The sequence below is a fragment of the Eubalaena glacialis genome, chromosome 1 (genome assembly GCF_028564815.1).
Source record: "Eubalaena glacialis isolate mEubGla1 chromosome 1, mEubGla1.1.hap2.+ XY, whole genome shotgun sequence".
NCBI lineage: Eukaryota > Metazoa > Chordata > Mammalia > Artiodactyla > Balaenidae > Eubalaena > Eubalaena glacialis.
The window spans coordinates 159,048,038-159,061,092 of NC_083716.1; the positions used below are offsets into that span (position 1 = coordinate 159,048,038).

General features: G+C 40.5%; 1 long non-coding RNA gene across 2 annotated transcripts in view; it reads right to left on the minus strand.

Moving 5' to 3' along the window:
* The window catches only part of LOC133097771 (uncharacterized), a 63,800-nt gene that overhangs the window by 45,394 nt on the left and 5,351 nt on the right, over positions 1 to 13,055 (minus strand). For both annotated transcript variants that reach the window (XR_009702060.1, XR_009702061.1), the window contains exon 2: positions 890 to 1,029. This is a non-coding gene — a long non-coding RNA (uncharacterized LOC133097771). The remainder of the gene's footprint in view (positions 1 to 889; positions 1,030 to 13,055) is intronic.

Consider the following 13,055-nt stretch of genomic DNA (forward strand, 5'->3'; position numbering starts at 1 on the left):
TTAACTGTATTTTAAACTGACAAAATAAAGTGCTAAAGAATCAAGTATAGGGAACAGAGTTGGATAAGATGAGATGTCAATTGCATAGGATGGATTAAAAAGGCAAAAGCAGTTACAGAGGGACGACTATGGTGCCGCTTGCTAGGGAACTGAGGAGAAAGCAGCATTTAAAAAATCTCGTTCTTCGAAATAGGGTCATTTGTAGAGACGTGGATGGACCTAGAGACTGTCATACAGAGTGAAGTAAGTCAGAAAGAGAAAAACCAAATATCGTATATTAATGCATATATGTGGAACCTAGAAAAATGGTACAGATGAACCTGTGTGCAAGACAGAAATAGAGACACAGATGTAGAGAACAAATGTATGGAAACAAGCTGGGAAAGGGGGGTGGGGTGGGATGAACTGGGAGGATGGGATTGACATATATACACTAATATGTATAAAATAGATATCTAATGAGTTCCCTGTGCTGCTGTACAGCACAGGGAACTCTACTGTACAGTAGAAACTAACACAACATTGTAAAACAACTATACCCCAATTAAAAAAAAAAATCTTGTTCTTGGTTGTATTGCATTGCTCTGCAGGTAGTTTATTATTCTTGATGTCAGATCTATTAGTTACCTTAATGTCTGGAAGAAAAGGAATATACCAATACTTCTGTAATGTGTTAGGTGGAATTTGAATGTTCCTGGGAAAGTTTACCGTGGGAAAAGAGGTACAAATTTAAGCTTTTACAAGATTGCTTTTATCCCACTGACTAAACTCCTTCTCCTCTCTTACAAATGTTTCCTAGCTTTTCCTAAAATGTCTTACAATGTTCATGAGGACTAGTGTCAGGGGGCTTTTTAAAAAAAGTAGATTTCTGTTACATGATTTCACTTACCATCAACCATGTTACCACTTTAAGTGGCATAAAGCTGGGCCCTTCATCTCCCACGCTCAAAGCCCCGAGATGTATCAACATTTCCTTTTGAGCAATAAGGCTGCTTCTTCAGCTGTTTTGCACTCTATTCATTAGGGAAGCTGAAAAAACCAAAGAGCAATATGAGTAACAGGGTTAAAGGAGAATGGGGCAGCCCGTTGGAAGAGTTCTCATTCGTTAATGCTATCAACAAGACCCCCAAAGTCTTAGCTCTTACACTAGTCTTTTCTTAGACTCTGTCTCATCTCATTCCCTTTGGCACCTATTCCATCAGGGGCTTCATGGTAAGCTTGGGCTTATTGTTAAGGACCTGATAAAGGGATTTCTGTAAAATTCATGCTTGATCTTACATTTCCAATTTGTGAAGTGGAGGGGAACAAAATTGCTTGGATGCTGTTTTTCATCTGAAACTGGTAAAGCACAAGCAGATCATTTGATGGGGTACCAGGGATCACCAGCTTTCTTTGGATCACACTATGAGAAACACTGTGCTAGGTCCATCAAGGGCACGGGCTACGTTGCCTGAAAAAGAATCAGATGGGGACTTGACGCTCTAGATGAGTGGAAGAAGGAAGAAGCCTGAACCTGGAGTGTGGCTGGTTTTTCCTGAAGCTGGGCAGAGGCAGGAGGTGGCTGCCATGGAGTATTCTAGAGGTGGCAGAATAGAGTGACTCAGATGAGAGTGATGAGAGTGACTCTGTGCCTGTGGAACTAGAAACCAAGCGGCTTAAACATGGGGGTCCCAGAAAAGGTTTCCTTGGCTGAGTTTGGTGAGGGTGTGAAGGATCGTTTGAGGGACTGTAAGCAGTGCTAGTTGTTTTTTGTGTCCTTAAAGGTTTGTGAAATAAGGAAAAAACTCCATCCCAATTGCGTTATCCTCCATTTTCCTGGATGACGCAAGCCTGGGGTTCTTGTAAGATCCAAGAGTGGTGATGAAGCCCTGATAAACAAACTTCTCATTAACCATGGTGAAGGAGTGTTGGAAGCAGATTTAATTTTATTTAGAAAAATTAAGAAATATAAATGCTATTGCATTCCAGATGCCATGGGGTAATTAAGATCGGTTACAAGTCTTCAACAGAATATCACTGAAAAAAAGACCTATTTCTGTTGGGATATGGATTTCTCTAATCTTGTTTGAGAACTGGCTTCACAGGCAAAGCAAATTTAACAAGCAAAAATGCAAACCAATTAGGAATTACTAAAGCCACACTCCCATTTGGTAAAATGAAAAAAGAAAAACCTTAACTAAACTTGGATATCGTGGAATTCATCACTATTTCCAAGCAAAGGTGACAAGCAATACTGAATACGTCTCTGGAATTTCAGTCACTAAATATGGGGCATTTTAAAGACCTTTAGTGGCCATGAGCACTCTTGTGAATTTCTCACTCACATCATATCAAGTATATTAAAATGAACTGATAACCACATTTAATTAAATGCATACAGAAATGTAAGAGTTCACTTGCAGTCGCAGGTTCCCATGTTCCATTTTTAAAGATAAAAACATTAGTTTTAATTTTGTGATTTTCTTTTTAATATTTGGAACCAATCAGTTTTCCCCCATATCTGTAATATTTCCACAGATCCCTGGAAATTTTGAAGGCCCCACAAGATCAAACCTATGGTGCCTAATAGATTAAAGGACCTGTACAGATGGAGAGCTAGTAGTCAGATGTATGCTTTCTGTGGCAATTGACCTGTCCTGCTCCTCATAAAAACAGTTTACAAGGGGCAATGGCCTTAAGCCAGTGTCAGATTCTATCACTTAACATGGCACAGCAATCCTTTCCTTTCCAGGTGAACTGCAAATATATTTCATTTCAGTGGAAGGAATGTGTCTATAGGAGATTGAAAAAAAGGTTTTCTAATGATGCAAATAAATTGAACCAGTGGCTGTTTTTCATGGCTTCCAAATGCAAAGGCATTATGATTTGATCAGGTATATTTTATAAGAATATGAAATTTCTCCTTGTTAATGAGCAGGTTTGGGGTAGCTTGAAACAGTGGAATATTGGCAAGAATACTGGACACAGGGAGAGAAAGAAAAACTTGGTTTTACTTCTTACACTAAGAAATTGTGTGAGCTTTACTGCATCTCTTGGCCCATGCAGGCCTCAGTTACTTCCCTTGTGTAGTGAATGATTTGGAGTGAACAGGTACTGTATTTTCTAGACTTCGGTTATTTACAAAGCACTTTCATGATTTTTGCCATATTCATGTGATATCAGGCCAATAATTTTGTAATACTTTCATTTGTATAAACTCCACTCTTCACTTTAACAAGTATTTGAGGAGACGTCTGCTTTTGGTCAATATGAAATAACAGGGAGCAGATTTACCCTCCCACCTGAAACAACTAAATACACGAACAAAATATACAAAGCAAGAATTTTCAAGACGTTGGACATCAGGCAATGAAGGCAGTGGTACCCCAGAGAGAGGAAACAAATGCGGTGAACTCTACAATTGCCCTAGCTTATTGCCTAGAGTTTCCAGATCTTTCTAAACAATAAGCTGGGGCAATTGTAGGGTTCACTTCGTTTGTTTCCAGTTGTGGTACAGGGAAGGGGAATCCCGGCAGAGCCTCGCAGTTTCCCTGGGTTGAGGAAATGGAACTGGGAGTCAGTGGAAGCCAGGGTGCTGGAGAGTGAACAGCTGTACAGAGAGAAAACTCTAGATCTGAAGAAGGTTTCTCTCCAGTATTCAGCTGACTACTGATCATGCATGCAGGTGAGGAAACTATCAAGTCTGGGGAGAGAACCATTTGAAAGTATTAGAGGGAACAATCAGCAGGGATCATAAAGGGCAGGAAATAGTGCCTATTCTCACCACGTAGATCTCGTAATTCACAGGGCATCAGGTATACAGAAGGGTATTGCCTCAACAGTGGGGAAAGTTAGTCCTAGACTAAACTCTACTCTGGTCTCATCTAACAAAGCTTAAAAGGAAGACCTGGGAGGATCATTCTGTTTCCAGTTAACCCAACTGCATCCCAGAACAAAGTTCAAGAATATTTATTTAAAAAGAAATTATGGCCAGAACCAAAAAAGTAAAATTCCAATTTATGGTACCCAGTCAAAAATTACCAGGAATGCAAAGAAGCATAATGAAGAGAAAAAAATCGATCAATCAAAACCAATCCAGAACTGACACAATTATAGAATTTGTTCACAAGGATATTAAATCAGTTATTATAACCATATTCCATATGTTCAAAATGCTAGAGGAAAAACTAAAGATTGTAAGTAGAGAAGTGAAACATGAAAAAGATGCAAATTGAACTCCTAGAGATGAAAACTACAATGGCTGAGGTGAGAAATGTACTGGGAAGGATTAATGTCATATTGGACATTATAGAAGAAAAGACTAATGAACCTGAAGACAAAGAGACAGAAGCCACTCTGAATGAAACATAGAGGGGGAAGAAAGGATTAACGTAGTGAACAGAGCTTCAGAGGGCTGTGGGAACACTTCAAGCTCTCTAGCAATTATAGTCCCTGAAGGGCAGGGGAGGAGACAAAAAAATATTTGAAGGGATAATGGACGAGAATTTTCCAAATTTTGTGAAAACTATAAAGCCACAAATGCAAGGAGCTCAAAGAATCAAAAGCACAATAAACAGAAATAGAACTACTCTAAGGCACATAATAATCAAAATGGTCAAAACCAGTGATAAAGATAAAATCTTAGAAACAGCCAGGGAATAAAGACACATTACATACAGAGGATCAAGGATAAGATGACAATGAATTTCTCATGGGAAAAATTCAAGTGAGAAGACAATGGAGAAATATACTGAAAGTGCTAAAAGAAAAACCGTCTACTTAGAATTCTCTATATGACAAAAATATCTTTCAAAAAATAGTTTTCTTTCAGACATACAAAGATGGGAAAGAATTCATCACCAGTAGAACCACAGTACGAAAAATATTATAGGAAGTCTTTTAGACAGAAGGAAAATGATATTAGGTAGAACTACGGATCTACACAAAGGAATGAAGAGCACCAAAAATGGTAGCTACATGGGTTAAGTATATAATGTTTTTTTCTTATTATTTATATATTTTTAATGAATAATTGACTCAACAAAAATAGCATAATGTGGGGTTTTTAATACAGGTAAAAGTACAATATATGACAACAATAGTCCAAAGCCTGGGAGGGGAGAAAAATAAAACTGCTTTTGTTAAGGTTCTTATACGTAAAATAGTATTATATCGATTCAAGGTGGACTTTGATAAGTGAAAGATGTATGCTATGACCCCTAAAGAAACCTTCAAAAAATGAAACAAGGGAATATATCTAAATAAGCGAAGAGGGAAGATAAAATGGGATCATAACAAATAATCTGAGAGAAGGCAGAAAAGAAGAAAAAGACGACAAAGGGACAAATAGAAAGCAAATAGCAAGTTTATAGATTTTAAACCTAACCATATCAATAATCAACTTAAATAAAAATAAACTAAACATCCCAATTAAAAGGTAGAGATGATCAGATTGGATAAAACAAACAAGACCCAACTATATGCTGTCTGTAAGAAACCACTTTAAAGATAAAGACACTAATGGGTTAAAAGTAAAAGGGTGAACAAAGATATGCCATATTAATTATAAGAAAGCTGGACTGGCTGTATTAATATTAGACAAAGTAGGTATCACAACAGAGAATATTATCAGGGATCTTTTAGAAGTCCATTTCATACTGATAAAAGGGTCAATTCAACAAGAGACTATATCAACTCTAAACATTTATACACCTAATAACAAAGCTTCAAAACACATGAAGCCAAAACTGATAGAACTACCAGGAGAAATAGAAAAACCCACCATTGTGGTTGCAGATTTCACCATCCTTCTCTCAATAATTGATAGATCAAGCGGGCAGAAAATCAGCCTTGACTTGAACTTGAACACCACTCCCAACCCAAATGACCTGACTGACGTTTACAGAACACTCCACCCATCTACAGCAGAATACACATTCTTCTCAAGGGCACACAGAACATTTGCCAACAGAGATCGTATTCTGGGTATAACGCAAATCTCAATAAATTGAGAAGGATTCAAGTCATACACAGTGTATCCTCTGACCACAAAGGAATTAAAATAGAAATCAAAACCAGGTATTGATAACCCTGGTATTGTCTGGATAGCCAGACAATCTCCAAATATTTGGAAAATAAATAACATGCTTCTTTGTTACCCATGGATCAAAGAAGAATTCAAAAGGGAAATTACAAAGTACTTTGAACTGAATGAAAATGAACACAACATATCAGAATTTGTACAATTCCACTAAGGCAGAACTTAAGAGGAACTTTATAGCACTAAACCCCTATATTAGAATAGAAGAAAGATCTCAAATCAACAACTTCAGCTTCTACCTAAGAAACTAGAAAAGGAAGAGGGAATTAAACCCAAAATAAGCAGAAGAAAGGACTGGGCTTTATTCTGGCTACAGTTAGCTGTGTGACCTGGGCCAGCATTGTTCTTTCTGGTCCTGCCTGGTTTCATCACTTGACAGATGAGGACTGTAAACAATAACAGTGTTCACCAAATGCTGGGTCCGCCGCATAGGAATCATAAGGGAGCCTGTTAGAAACGCTAATTTCTAAGCCCTGACCCAGATCTAGGGAATCAAAATTTCTGGGTAGGGACTGAGAACCTGTGCGTTTTAAACACAGAAGTGATAGGAATGTCTGGAGTGGCAGGACCAGTGTCCTTCTCCTCGGTGGCATTCTGTTCAGTGACATGACTTCTGAGGGGATGCCAGCCAGGAAGGCTCAGCCCCAGACAGGAGGCTCTCAGCTTCAGCGTGATCCCTGCCCCGTAACTCAAGCAGCCAAGTCATCATGGGGAACGTAAGGGACTGGACAATGAGAATATTAGCAATGACCGGGATGCACTAACGGTAGAGCTCTTCCATTCATCTTATAACATTACAGAAGCCTCAGCTTCCTTGGTATTCAGTAGGTGAAGGAGTCTGATTATGATCAAGGTCGGCTTCCCAGCCCTTCTAGCTTAGGGCATGATTTAATTTGTTTCATTTTCATTTTATTTGTGCCTATTTCTGTTCCATAATTTATTTCTTTAATCGTCAATGCCTTTATCTCTTTGAACAACCTCAACAAATTTATGCTGACATCTTGTCAGACGATTCTCTAAGATGCGTTTCATTTGGAGTGAACTATTCTTCCACGTCTTTTGTTTCTTGGCTGTCCTGCGAGAAATTAGCCTTTCTTCCCGTGTTTTGGAATTTTGGTTTGCAGGCTTATTTTGAGTATTCCCTCCAAACTTTTTCCTTCCTGACAGGTTGACTGCCTAGCCCAGCCCTCCTATTCCTAAACCAGAACCAGGTTTTACAGTTGAGCGTAGGATGTACTGCCCCTAGGGGCCGTCGAGGGGTATGGCCGATCCATTTACAGAGTGGGTAGTTGGCTCAGTTCCTGAGAGTAACACATTGTCTTTGCGCCTTGTCTCCCCAGGCTTACAGTTCTTCATCTGAAGCCATAGTCCCAGCAGAGTGAAAGCACTGTCTGCCTCTGGCATCAAACAGGAAGCCTGGCTCTGCTCCAAGTCTCATTCACATTTAGAACTCCTTGTCCCACAGGGATCAAGCTCCCAGTCACTGGTGCCTACTTCCAGAGCCCAGACAACCCCCAGTTTGTGTTTTCCCTTTGTGTCTGGTCCACGAGATCTTATCTTATACCAGAGCCTGGTTGGGTCTTCCTGGTTTCTTCCCTGCCTCCCTCCCTTCCTTCTTCTTTCTTTCTCTCTCTTTCTCTGTCTCTTTCTTCCTGCCTTTTAAATATTTCATCTGTCATTGCTATGTGTTCAGAGTAGGAAGGTGAATTCACTGCCTCCTGATCATTATAAAAATCTGAATTAATTCATTTGAAAATGGTAAAGAAATGATATTTTTTCCACCCCAAGTCTCTGGAGTAAGATCCACACCCCCTATCATGACTGACTCCTATTTACTCTTCCACTTGACAGAGCCTGAGCATTTAAATCTTCTATTAATGCTTGTGGTATGTTATACAAGTTGGTACTTATTGATTTGTTAGAAATGTTATGTGTGTGCATGTCCTGTTCTCCAGGATAATCTGCTAACCACCTAACAGCAGAGACCATGATTTATCATTAAAGTATTAACCAAATGACACATTTTCTGATAGCCACACACAGAAAACCTCAATAAACACCAATTACCACACTGATTTACCCCACCCACTCAAATCTCCTTAATTCCTCCATCGACTGCATCAGGACACAGCAAAAATACTTATATATCCCAAAATAATGTTGAAATACAAAAATGGACAGCTATATTCAATATATCAATACAAATATGTACACATTTGATATTTTCAGTTTTTTCTTTTCTTGCTATGTGCTTTGAGAGTTAGTGCCTCCTGATCTTTCAACTTGGAAACATTGCATAGTTGTCTACTATCCATTTTCCAGTGAGATGGAGACAGAAAAATTCCCAGTGAGATGGAGAGAGAAAAGGGCCTCCAGCCCTGCCCATCAGGAAATCAGCTACCTGTGACCAGAGAGCGAGTACATTCTTTCTCCAGGCAGGTGTTAACCCACCCCAGCTAGTTAAGAGCCTGCAGGGCTTCTACTTTGGGGAGATAAAGAGGCAGCCTGTGTGGGGTCCCTTCTCCTCCCTCACAGAGCCATTTGTTCCTGGGGATACACCCCCTCCAGGAATCTTTCAATGCTCTTCAAACCATGGGCATGCACAATGCACCTGACCTTGTTCAAAGGCAGGGGCTGCACAGCCCCAGGCAAAGAGTAAAGAAATACAGAAAATTACATCTCTTTCCTGTCTCTTTCACTCTGTTGTAAAAGGAAAGACTCCTGTGTCTGTCGACCAAAACACTTATTAGTTCTCCCTTTTCTTCTTTCCACTCTGTAATGCACACCATCAACTGTTAATGATTCAGCAATAGGAATCTTCACTTTGATAAGATGCAGCCAGTGGGAAAAAACCCGCAAAACTTTGTATCCTCTACACTTTAGATCATTCATTTACCTCTGGGAAGAATGTTCTTTATGCCCCTTCATTGAATCAGGCATGGACTTTGTGCGAAACATGTTTTATCCTGTAGAAAGGCTCTTTGGAGAGTGGCATTTACTCAAAGGAACAAATGCCTGCAGGGTGTTCTTACCGAGGCGGGGGTGGCTGGTGACAAGGTGTGACATCTGCAGAAGAGATATAGTCAAGCACTTGAGCCACCCTGTAGTTCCCAATAGACACAGGGCTCACTCACAAAACAACAGTAGAAATTTGGCTTATGTTTGAAAGGCTATTTACTCAGAACTCTACCCACCTGATGGTACTGGCATTTTAACTATAAAATAGGGAAAGGGACGTGAAATCTGTGTGAGGCCACCGCTGCCAACACACACTCCTGCACACATGGGCGATCCCTGGCTTAGAGCAGCAAAGACTATAAATCCATGATAAGACATGTGTGTTCATGTATCTGCATGAGAAAATGAGGGATACTTAACAAAAATGTTATTTGCTAAGTATTTGGAAGGTTATCCTTATACTCTAGGTTTTCTTTCAAGTTTTAGTTTGGGCTTTTAAAGACAAACTAGAAAGTGACTACATTCCTAAATCCCTGTAAAACAGACTTAAAACTGAGTGGCAGATTTTAAAGACACTTGTGGGTTAAGCGTGGAACACTGGGAGATATTTTAATGTTTTTTTTCAAGGGAGTACTCAAAGGTGAAATATATTAACGCGTGTGAGCGTAGTCATAGAAAAGGGTACTGTTGAATATGTTTGCCAGAAGATTTAGATTCCAAAACGAGAAGACCTGAAAGGCAGGGTGCCAGTGCTCCTTGACTTGGGAAAAACCAGGGACTTGGAAGAGTTCAGTGAAGCCTACCACCTGATCTCCTACAATGGGGAGTGTTATGGGTTGAATTGTGCCCCCAAAAAGATATGTTGAAGTCTTGACCCCCGAAGTCCCAGAATGTGACTTTATTTGGAATAGAGTCTTTGTAGTTAGTTACAATGAGGTCATACTGAGCTAGGGTGGACCTTAATCCAGTGACTGGTGTCTTGTCCTCTAAGAAAGAAAATGGAGGATTTAGAAGACGCACAGGGAGAACGTTTTGTGATGATGGAGGCAGAGGTCAGAGTGACACATCTACAAGCCAAGGACTGGCAAGGATTGCTGGAGGCACCAGAAGCTAGGAGAGAGGCATGGGACACACTCTTTCAGAGTCTCCAGAAGGATGCCCTTGATCTTGGACTGCTACCCTCCAGGACTGTGAGAGACTACATTTCTCTTATTTTAAGCCACTCAATTTGTGGTACTTTGTTATGGAAACCCTGGGAAACCTACACAGGGTTAACCTGTGTAGATATCGTCCATTTTTTGGTTGTGTCCACTGGGAGAGTAAATTCAGTCCCTGCTGTTCCATCTTAGCTGGAAGCAGAGATCTACTAATGATTTTTTGATGAGTTTTTTAATGTCTTGTTATGGATACCTTCTGCATGGGCACGTTATGTGAAGAAGTAAGTTTGGTGTTTAATCCCTCAAGCATACCTTCTGAGACTTCCCAGTTTCCTCTGTTAACACTTTCATATTTCACATTTATATGTTAGATTATTTGATCAATGACTTTGTCCCTCACTAGACTGAAAGCTCAATGAGACATGGCATCAGCTATGTTTTTGTTTTGCTCATCACTGTCTTTTCAGCTTCTAGTATGTACCTTTTGTTGAATAAATGTTTGGTAAAAGAATGAATTTTCTCTGTCTGCAAAATGCATTGCTATTCTTTTAACACAGCATTCCGGGGAACTTCAACACTTCCTGATTTGATTATTCTATGTACCTTCACAGTGTCTGTCCTAGGACACCCCTACATTTGCCCAATCTACCAGTCATGGAGAATGTTGGCAAAGGGGCACTTTTGTGTTAGACTTGCAAGATTGTGCCCTCTGCCTTCCCCCAAAGAGGAAGGACTGGCTGCTGGGATCCCAGGAGCCTTTAAAATTCAAGAGTCTCCCAAGGCTGGACAGCCAGACCCTGCACAGAGGGCACTGGGCAGAGATGTGTTCCTAGAGAACTATGCGATCTTATTGGAGAATCCTGTTTTGTTTTGGAAGTAAACTCATTGGGAGAAAGAGGAAGAAGATAGCTATATAACATGCAGCGTGTAGTACTAGATATGGACTATTCACTGGTGACTCTTCAAAAGACCACCAGAGGGGCTTCCCTGGTGGTACAGTGGTTGAGAATCTGCCTGCCAATGCAGGGGACACGGGTTCGAGCCCTGGTCTGGGAAGATCCCACATGCCGCGGAGCAACTAGGCCCGTGAGCCACAACTACTGAGCCTGCGCATCTGGAGCCTGTGCTCCACAACGAGAGGCCACGATACTGAAAGGCCCGCGCACCGCGATGAAGAGTGGCCCCTGCTTGCCACAACTAGAGAAACCCCTCGCACAGAAACGAAGACCCAACACAGCCAAAAATAAATAAATAAATAAATTAATTAAAAAAAACAAAACAAAACCCAGGAGTCTGGCTCCAGAGGAAAAAAAAAAGAAAGACCACCAGAAACACTTATAGATCAAGCAAAGCTAAATTTATTAGCTCTACTGCAATATGGACAACATCTCCTGGACTGTCTTAGTAGAGACTCAGAATCAGAAAATTAGGGAAGGATATGAGAGACTGAATGTACAAACGCACAAATGGCCGGACCACATATAGCAATAGAGCTCTGACCCACAGCCTCGGTGATAGCCAACCCAGGAAGCCAAACCACAACCTCTGCAGCAATTGGCCTAAAATGGTCAAGACTGGTCAATGACTGACAGTTCCCCTAATTTTGCTCCCTCCCCGCTCAACTCAGGACTAAGCAGAGAAAGTCAAATATGCTTCCCAAACCAGTCACATAGGATTCCCTGCTTCTAATTACCCTACCTCCAGCCTCTCCACGACAACAATTTCCAATTAGAGCATACCAGACATTGTCCTTTTTCTTTTTTAATTATAAAGCTTTACCACTCTTCTGCTTGGGTTTAGTCTCTTCCAAATGCAAGTGAGGGTAGCTTAAATCTCTTGCTATAGTAAACGCTGAATAAATAGCCCCTGTTCTCATCTGGATTCCGTTCATTCATTCCCATAGGTATTTATGAAGTTTTTAGAGCCTGAGCTGGGATTTTTAGGCAAGTCTTGAAAAGCAGGGACTAGTTGGAATGGGCAGAGTCTATGACATAATACTTTGGAAGGCACAGCTAGGAGAGAGTCTGAAAGTACTCACTTGAGAAGTTAGCCTTAAAATGTGAGCAGTTTAATAGGCTCAGTTTTATTTTCCAGAAGCAGGTATTCCCTGGAGCAAAGAGCTAGGATATTTTTGTTTGGTCCCAGGAATATTTAACATAGGGAGAGCAAAGTATGCCTGGTTCAAGAATTGGTTAATACAAGGACAGGGAATTATGTTGGTTCCAGTTCTTGGGGTTGATGAGGAAACAAAAATCATTTTTAAGTCCATCCTTGATTTTTTCTTTTCTTACCCAACCTAGACAACAAGGTCACTTGAATAATGCCCTCACTAGCATAAACAACTTCCTTATCTACTGTCCTATTGTACTAACCCACAAGGTGCTAAACCTGAATTAATCCTACACTGTGTGATGAAATTGTTTTTCATCTCTTGTTCCAACAGCTATCTGTTGGTGGTGGCTAGGAGGAACAGTGAACTCAGAAGGGTGCTGAGGCCATGTGAGGTCTCAGAAGGAACAAGCGCATGTCTGCTATGTGCACAAGTAGAGAGCAGAGAGAGTTTAAACTTGTATGTTTCAAAAATGTAGACCTCTACTGAGCTTTGGGCCCGCATATCCAACTATCCCCTGGGTAACCTTATCTGGATATTCTACAACCATGCCAATCTGCACAAATTATAATTGCTCTCCTTCACCAAAGGTTTGCTAATTGATCCATCAGATTGGCCCTATGATCCTTCTTGGCACAGTGTTCCAGGCAGCCATTACCACCACTCAGGTTAACACGCAATTCAAGATAAACCCTCTTTGTGATCTGGCTAAGGAAATTTGCTCTGATTGTGGAGTTATAGGCAACAACAA